The 7,658-nt window shown below is 40.0% G+C and overlaps 1 pseudogene; it reads right to left on the bottom strand.

Moving 5' to 3' along the window:
* Positions 1–2,173: 2,173 nt before the first annotated feature.
* LOC122426123 lies at positions 2,174–3,010 on the bottom strand (annotated as a pseudogene).
* Positions 3,011–7,658: the final 4,648 nt, after the last annotated feature.

Raw genomic sequence — 7,658 nt, 5'->3', positions numbered from 1 at the left:
AGCAAGCATCTTTTAAATTCATGGCCGCAGTCACCATCTGCAGTGATTTTGGAGCCCTCAAAAATAAAGTCTGTCACTGTTTCCATTGTTCCCCCATCTATTTGCCATGAAGTGATGGGGCCAGATGCCATGATCTTAGTTTTCTGAATGTTGAGTTTAAGTCAACTTTTTCACTCTCCTCTTTCATTTTCATCAAGAGGCTCTTTAGTTCTTCCCTTTTGAACTGTGGTTCCAACTGTGTTGGAAAAGACTCTTGAGAGTCCCTTGGACTTCAAGGAGATCCAACCAGTCCATCCTAAAGGAAATCAGTCCTGAATATTCATTGGAAGGACTGATGCTGAAGCTGAAACTCCAGTACTTCGGCTACCTGATGCGAAGAACTGACTCATTGGAAAAGACCCTGATGCTGGGAAAGATTGAAGGCAGGAGGAGAAGGGGACAATAGAGGATAAGATGGTTGGATGGCATCACCAACTCTTTGGACATGAGTTTCAGTAAGCTCTGGGAGTTGGTGATGGACAGGAAAGCCTGGCGTGCTGAAGTCCATGGTGTCGCAAAGAGCTGGACACGACTGAGCAACTGAACTGAAAACACCTTGCTCATGGACTTTCACCCTTCAGAACTGTTAGAAAATATATTTCTGTTGTTCTAGCCTCCCAGCCTGTGGTGTTTGTAATGGCAGCCCTAGATAATTAATACACCAAAAAAAGAGCAAAAATCATCGTAGCCAATTTAATCTGAAACCACAGGAACTCCCTAATGAAAATTTCAAGGGTATTTACATAAAGAAATGGTGAAATCTCTAATTATCCTTTAACTTAGTGGGGAGACTAATTGCCACTTTTCTCCTGAGAACATGAAGTCTGCTGCTAATGGTGAAAAGAAAAAGAAAGTGAGTGTCAGCTTTGTCTCACACTTATCTGACCCAGACAAGGTGGCCCCAAGGCTGAGGGAAGGATAGCCAATATCATCTTTTAATCACAGGGGGCATAATTTGTGCTGGCTTCAGAATCAAGAATGTAAAACATAGCCTTCTTGCAAATGAAAATAGTAGTTACAAGCCAACTGGGATCAAGCATGGCTTTATGCTTTCTACCATTGTATGCACAAACTAAAGACAAAACATGTTTGTACAGACAAGTGAAAACTGTCCCACAATATATAATCAACACATTCAAGTAAAATTATACATTATCTAATATGTGACAAGTCCTATTTCATCATGTCAGCTGTAACCATGATTTCTCTTTAAAGTTTTCATTTTATCTATTTTAGAAACTACTTTGAAAGGCTGAAGGAAAAGAAAGGTATTTAGATAAACCATACTGCCCCATAATTGCATCATTTATCTTGAGTAAACCAAGAATTCAAAAAATACATATTTAAATTTTTGTAACCTAAATATAACTTTGAAATTTAATTTTGGTTTACTTATAAAGGATTTCCTTTCATACGAGAAACTTGCATATCCTTTTTGTGTCTAGTATTTTTAGTTTACATTGTTATAACATATAAAGTTCAGTATGTGGTTATTATCAATATAAATGAGATATACACCTATCTTTTGTATTTGTATCTTACATTTTGAATGCATATTAAAAAGTAGGAACAATAATCTCCATTACATTATCTTTTACCCATATCAAATTCTCCATAGATATTAATTAATATATTCAATTAAATTAATGCTTTTTTAATTGATTAACTCTACTGTTTTCAGTTTTAAGGGGTAAGGATTCAGTTACATATCAAGGATTTCATTTCTGCTACTAGGCCTTAGTGGAATTTATACCACATAGTAAAATTCCATCTTCTTTTGTCTAGGACAGTTTCAAGGTATAGTGGAAATAATGAACTGGAAACTCAACAAATCTGGGCTTGAATCACCTCTTTTCATTTTACCAGCTTAGAAACCTTGAATAAGTTAGATAATTTCACTGGGCCTGTTTCCCCACTTTTAATATGGAGATAATAATATTTACAAGGTCATTTTGACATTATGCATAGTGATGAACTCATGATTCTTGCCCAATAAATGTATTTTCTTCCTGGTTCCTCACACTCTGGGGTTCAGCCATTCAAAACATTCCCTGTTTGTTTTGCCTTTCATATGATCTTAATTCATTCTTTTTTTTTTTAACTTTTTTGGTACAGAAAACTCAATAATGTACACTTAGCTCAATTTGAAGGCCAGTTCTTTGGCCTTTGCCTCTTCTAGCTTGGCAATGCAAGCCACCAACTTTGGACCCCGGATGTTACTTCCCCAGTGATGGCGGATTTCATCATATCTGTAATTGTAATTGGTCCTAATAGCTTCCATCAGCTTAGCCTGAGGTTCTTAGTCTGCCAGGTTAACTCATGTGAAGTTGACAATGGTGTAATTCTTTCATGTGGACTGGACACTCCAACATGGCTTTCCCTTTGCTAATGAGATAGGGAACTCCCATCTTACGATACAGGGCAGGCAGGAAGGCCCCCAACTCAGTGGGATCCACATCACTTGCAATCACCTCCAGTGGAAACTTTTGGTCTCCACCAATGTGGTGACAGCATTAACCACTGCCGGAAGAGTAAGTGGCCTTTTTGTGGGGATATCCCCTTTGCCTGCAGCTTTCATCTCACCCTGAGCTAACAACCTTTGCTTCTTCTCTTACTTCATGTCTGATCTGTACTAGTGAGACATTAATCAGTTGAGTAACTGTTTGGGAGTCCAAGTGAAGTGAAGTCGCTCAGTTATGTCCAACTCTTTGTGACCCCATGGGCTGTAGCCTACCAGGCTCCTCCATCCACGGGATTTTCCAGGCAACAGTACTGGAGCGGGTTGCCATTTCCTTGTCCAGGGGATCTTACCGACCCAGGGATTGAACCTGAGTCTCCTGCATTGCAGGCAGATGCTTTAACATCTGAGCCACCATGGAAGTCCTTGGGAGTCCAAGGCCTGGATGAACTGGTTAAGCAAGAGAGGCATTTTCAGCAACTTATAGAGACTGACTCTCTGACCTTGCAATCAGATGTAGTGAATTCATTTGACAAAGATGGTGATGTCCCTTTTGGTCTGATATTCTGTCCTGACTCAGATGGTAAAAGATCTGCATACAATGCAGGAGACCCGGGTTCCATCTCCAATCCACTCCAGTATTCTAGTATGGAGAATTCCATGGAAAGAGGAGCCTGTCAAGCTACAGTTCATGGGATCGCAAAGAATCAGACACAACTGAGCGACTAACACTTTCTGTCCTGAGAAGTACAACACTGTGAGTGATGGACAAGTTCCTTGTCATGTTTGTGTTAAGAACCACACAGGAAGGTACATCTGTATTAGCGATTTGAAGTGAAATGAAGTGAAGTAAAAGCCGCTCAGTTATGTCTAACTCTTTGTGACCCCATGGATTATATAGTCCATGGATTCTCCAGGCCAGAATACTGGAATGGGTAGCCTTTCCCTTCTTCAGGAGATCCTTAGTTTAAAATGCCATTACCATTCTTAATTATTCTTACATTTCTTAGATTGAAAAAATTCCAAAGGATTTTTGAAAGCTATGTCAAACACACACTTACCAACTTATATTTGCACCTCAAAGTACAGGCAGACCTACTTTTATTGGACTTTGCTTTATTGCACTTTTCAAATGGTGCATTTTTCCAACACAAATTGAAGGTTTGCGGCAAGCCTGCATGGAGCAAGTCTATCAGTGCCTTTTGTTGTTGTTTAGTTGCTCAGTCATGTCTGACTCTTTGTGATCCCGTGGACTGCAACATGCCAGGCTTCCCTGTCCTTCAACATCTCCTGGAGCTTGCTCAAACTCATGTCCATTGAGTCGGTGATGTCATCCAGCCATCTCATCCTCTGTTGTCCCCTTCTCCTCCTGCCTTCAATCTTTCCCAGCATCAGAGTCTTTTCCAGTGAGTCAGTTATTCACATCAGGAGGTCAAACTATTGGAGCTTAAGCCTCAGCATCAATCCCTCCAATGAATATTCAGGATTGAATCCTTTAGGATTGACTGGTTTGGTCTCCTTGCAGTCGAAGGTACTCTCAAGAGTCCTCTCCAACACCACAGTTCAAAAGCAGCTGTTCTTCAGCACTCAGTCTTCTTTATGTTCCAACTCCCACATCTGTACATGACTCCTGGAAGCACCATAGCTTTGACTAGACGGATGTTTGTTGACAAAGTAATGTCTTTGTTTTTCAATACGCTGTCTAGGTTTGTCATAGATTTTTTCCCAAGGGGCAAGCGTCTTTTAATTTCAGGCCTGCAATCCCAGTCCACAGTGATTTTGGAGCCTAAGAAAAGAAAGTCCGTCGCTGTTTCCCTTGTTTCCCTATCTATTTCCCATGATCTTCACCATGATCTATTTGCCATGATCTTCATTGTTTGAATGTTGAGTTTTAAGCCAGCTTTTTAGCTCTCCTTTTTCACCTTCAACAAGAGGCTCTTTAGCTCCTCTTCACTTTCTTCCATTAGGGTGGTGTCACCTGCATATCTGATATTATTGATATTTCTCCTGGCAGTCTTGATTCCAACTTGTGCTTCATCCAGCCTGGCATTTCACATGATATACTCTGGATAGAAGTTAAACAAGCAGGATGACAATATCCAGCCTTGACATACTCCTTTCCCGATTTGGAACCAGTCTGTTGTTCCATGTCCAGTTCTAACTGTTGCTTATTGACCTGCATACCATTTTCTCAGGAGGCAGATAAGGTGGTATGGTATTCCCATCTGTAAGAATTTTCCACAGTTTGTTGTGACCCACACAGTCAAAAGCTTTAGAAGTGCAGTCAATGAAGCAGAAGTAGATGTTTTTCTGGAATTCTCTTGCTTTTTCTATGATCCAACAGATGTTGTCAATTTGATCCCTGGTTCCTCTGCCTTTTCTAAATTCAGCTTGAACATCTGGAATTTCTTGGTTCACATACTGTTGAAGTCTGGCTTGGACAATTCTGATGGATCTTTGAAAACTATGTCACATACACACTTCCCTACTTAGATCTGCACCTCAAAGTACAGGCAAACCTCTTTTTTTGCACTTCGCTTTATTGCAGTTTGCAGATGGTGTGTTTTTTTTTTTTTTTAGACAAATTGAAGTTTTGTGGCAATGCTGCATGGAGCAAGTCTATCAGTGCATTTTATTCAGCAGCATTTGCTCATCTTTTATTTCTGTGTCACACAGTGGTAATTCTCACTTATTTCAATCTTTTTCATTGTTATTATATTCTATGATTTTCTAGATAGGAAAGTAAATTTGTAGAAAGAATCAAGAATTGAATGACTTTAGGCTCCTCAATAACAACAGAAGGAACAACAAAACAATGAAATCATGACTCTACAATGCCAAAGAAAATTCCAACTGTGTATTCTATACTCAAGCTATCTATCACCTGCCAGGGAAGTTTAAAGGATATTTTCTTAATGCAAGCTCCCAACACATTTACTCCCATTGAATTCTTGCTAAAGGGGCTACTGGAAGATGATTTCTGTCTTAAGAGGGAGCAGACCAAGAAAAGGAGATGATGAGAAATTCATAACAGAAAAGATACTACCCAGGAGAGAAGTGAGAAAAGTCTTCAAAATAGTGGGGGATGGAGATCTCAGGGAGATGACTGTACTCCAGATGTAGACATCCCTGGACCAATGTGACATAGGAAACAGACATGAGGAGGGCTATCACCCCATGTCCTTTGTGGTGATGCCATCTTTAATCTGATCAAATTACTGGAGGATATGCTCCAGACAAAGTGAGTAAACCAAGAAAGTTGGAAGGCCTACCAGAAAACAGAGAATCAAACACTAGATTAGCAAATGCCAAGGACAATAATTCAGAGAAGAAGGAACACAAAGACAGCGTGAAGAAAACTTGGAGCAAAACTGGCCCAGAGAGAACAAAGAAGTCTTTGGAAGAGAAAAGGGCTGGGTAGATCAGTTGATCTTATTGACCTTTTGAAAAGTTGTCCCGTGGAGCTATTAGGAGGTCTGAAGAATTAGCAAAAAGCACAATAGCCAAAATCAAAGCAATTATTTCAGTCTCAACAAAGACAGAAACTAAAGAAGGAAAACATCATAGACCACTGGATGTTCAACTGTGCAAAGGCATCAAAGAAGCACTGGATATTCATGTAACTAAAAACTATCAATCTATTCAGTCAGTTCAATCACTCAGTCATGTCCAACTCTTTGTAACCAAATGGGCTGCAGCACACCAGGGTTTCCTGTCCATCAACAACTCCAGAGCTTGCTCAAATTCATGTCCATCAAGTGATGGACATCCAACCATCTCATCCTCTGTCGTCCCCTTCTCCTCCTGCCTTCAATCTTTCCCAGCATCAGGGTCTTTTCCAGTGAGTCAGTTCTTCACATCAGGTGGCCAAAGTATTGGAGTTTCAGCTTCAGCATCAGTTCTTCCAATGAATATTCAGGACTGATTTCCTTTAGGATGGACTGGTTTGACTCCTTGTAGTCCTAGGGACTCTCAAGAGTCTTCTCCAACACCACAGTTCAAAAGCATCAATTCTTTGGCACTCAGCTTTCTTTATAGTCTAACTAGCACATCCATACATGATTACTGGAAAAAGCATAGCTTTGACTAGATGAACCTTTGTTGGCAAAGTAATGTCTCTGCTTTTTAATATGCTGTCTAGGTTGGTCATAGTTTTTCTTCCAAGGGGCAAACATCTTTTAATTTTATGGCTGAAGTCACCATCTGCTGTGATTTTAAAGCCCAAAAAAATAACATCTGTCACTGTTTCCATTGCTTCCCCATCTACTTGCCATGAAGTGATGGGGCCAGATGCCGTGAGTTTAGCTTTCTGAATGTTGAGTTTTAACCAAACTTTTTCACTCTCCTCTTTCACTTTCATCAAGAGGCTCTTTAGTTCCTAATTTTTCCATAAGGATAGTGCCATCTGTGTATGTGAAGTTATTGATATGTCTCCAGGCAATCTTGATTCCGCTTGTGCTTCATCCAGACCAGTATTTTGCATAATGTCCTCTGCATATTAGTTAAATAAATAGAGTGACAATATACAACCTTGACGTACTCCTCTCCCGACTTGGAGCCAGTCTGTTGTTCTATGTCCAGTTCTAACTGTTACATCTTGACCTGCATACAGATTTCTCAGGAGGCAGGTCAGGTGGTCTGCTATTCCCACCTCTTTAAGAATTTTCCAAAGTTCATTTTGATCTACACAGTCAAAAGCTTTGACATAGTCAATAAGGCAGAAGTAGATGTTTTTCTGGAAATCCTGCTGTATTTGATGATCCAATGGATGTTGGCAACTTGATCTCTGGTTCCTCTGCTTTTTCTAAAACCGGCTTGAACATCTGGAATTTCATAGTTTATGTACTGTTGAAGGCTGGCTTGGAGAATTTTGAACATTCCTTTGCTAGCGTGTGAGATAAGTGCAATTGTGCAGTAGTTTGAACATTATTTGGCATTGCTTTTCTTTGGGATTGAAATGGAAACTGACATTTTCCAGTCCTGTGGTCACTGCTGCGTTTTCCAAATTTGCTGGCATATTGAGTGAAGCACTTTCACATCATCATCTTTTAGGATTTGAAATAGCTAAATTGGAATTCCATCACTCCACTAGCTTTGTTTGTAGGGATGCTTCCTAAGGCCCACTGACTTCACATTCCAGGATGTCTGGCTCTAGGTGGGT

The sequence above is a fragment of the Cervus canadensis genome, chromosome 24 (assembly GCF_019320065.1).
Source record: "Cervus canadensis isolate Bull #8, Minnesota chromosome 24, ASM1932006v1, whole genome shotgun sequence".
In the NCBI taxonomy this organism is placed as follows: Eukaryota; Metazoa; Chordata; class Mammalia; order Artiodactyla; family Cervidae; genus Cervus; species Cervus canadensis.
This window is presented reverse-complemented; position numbering and strand designations above follow the sequence as displayed.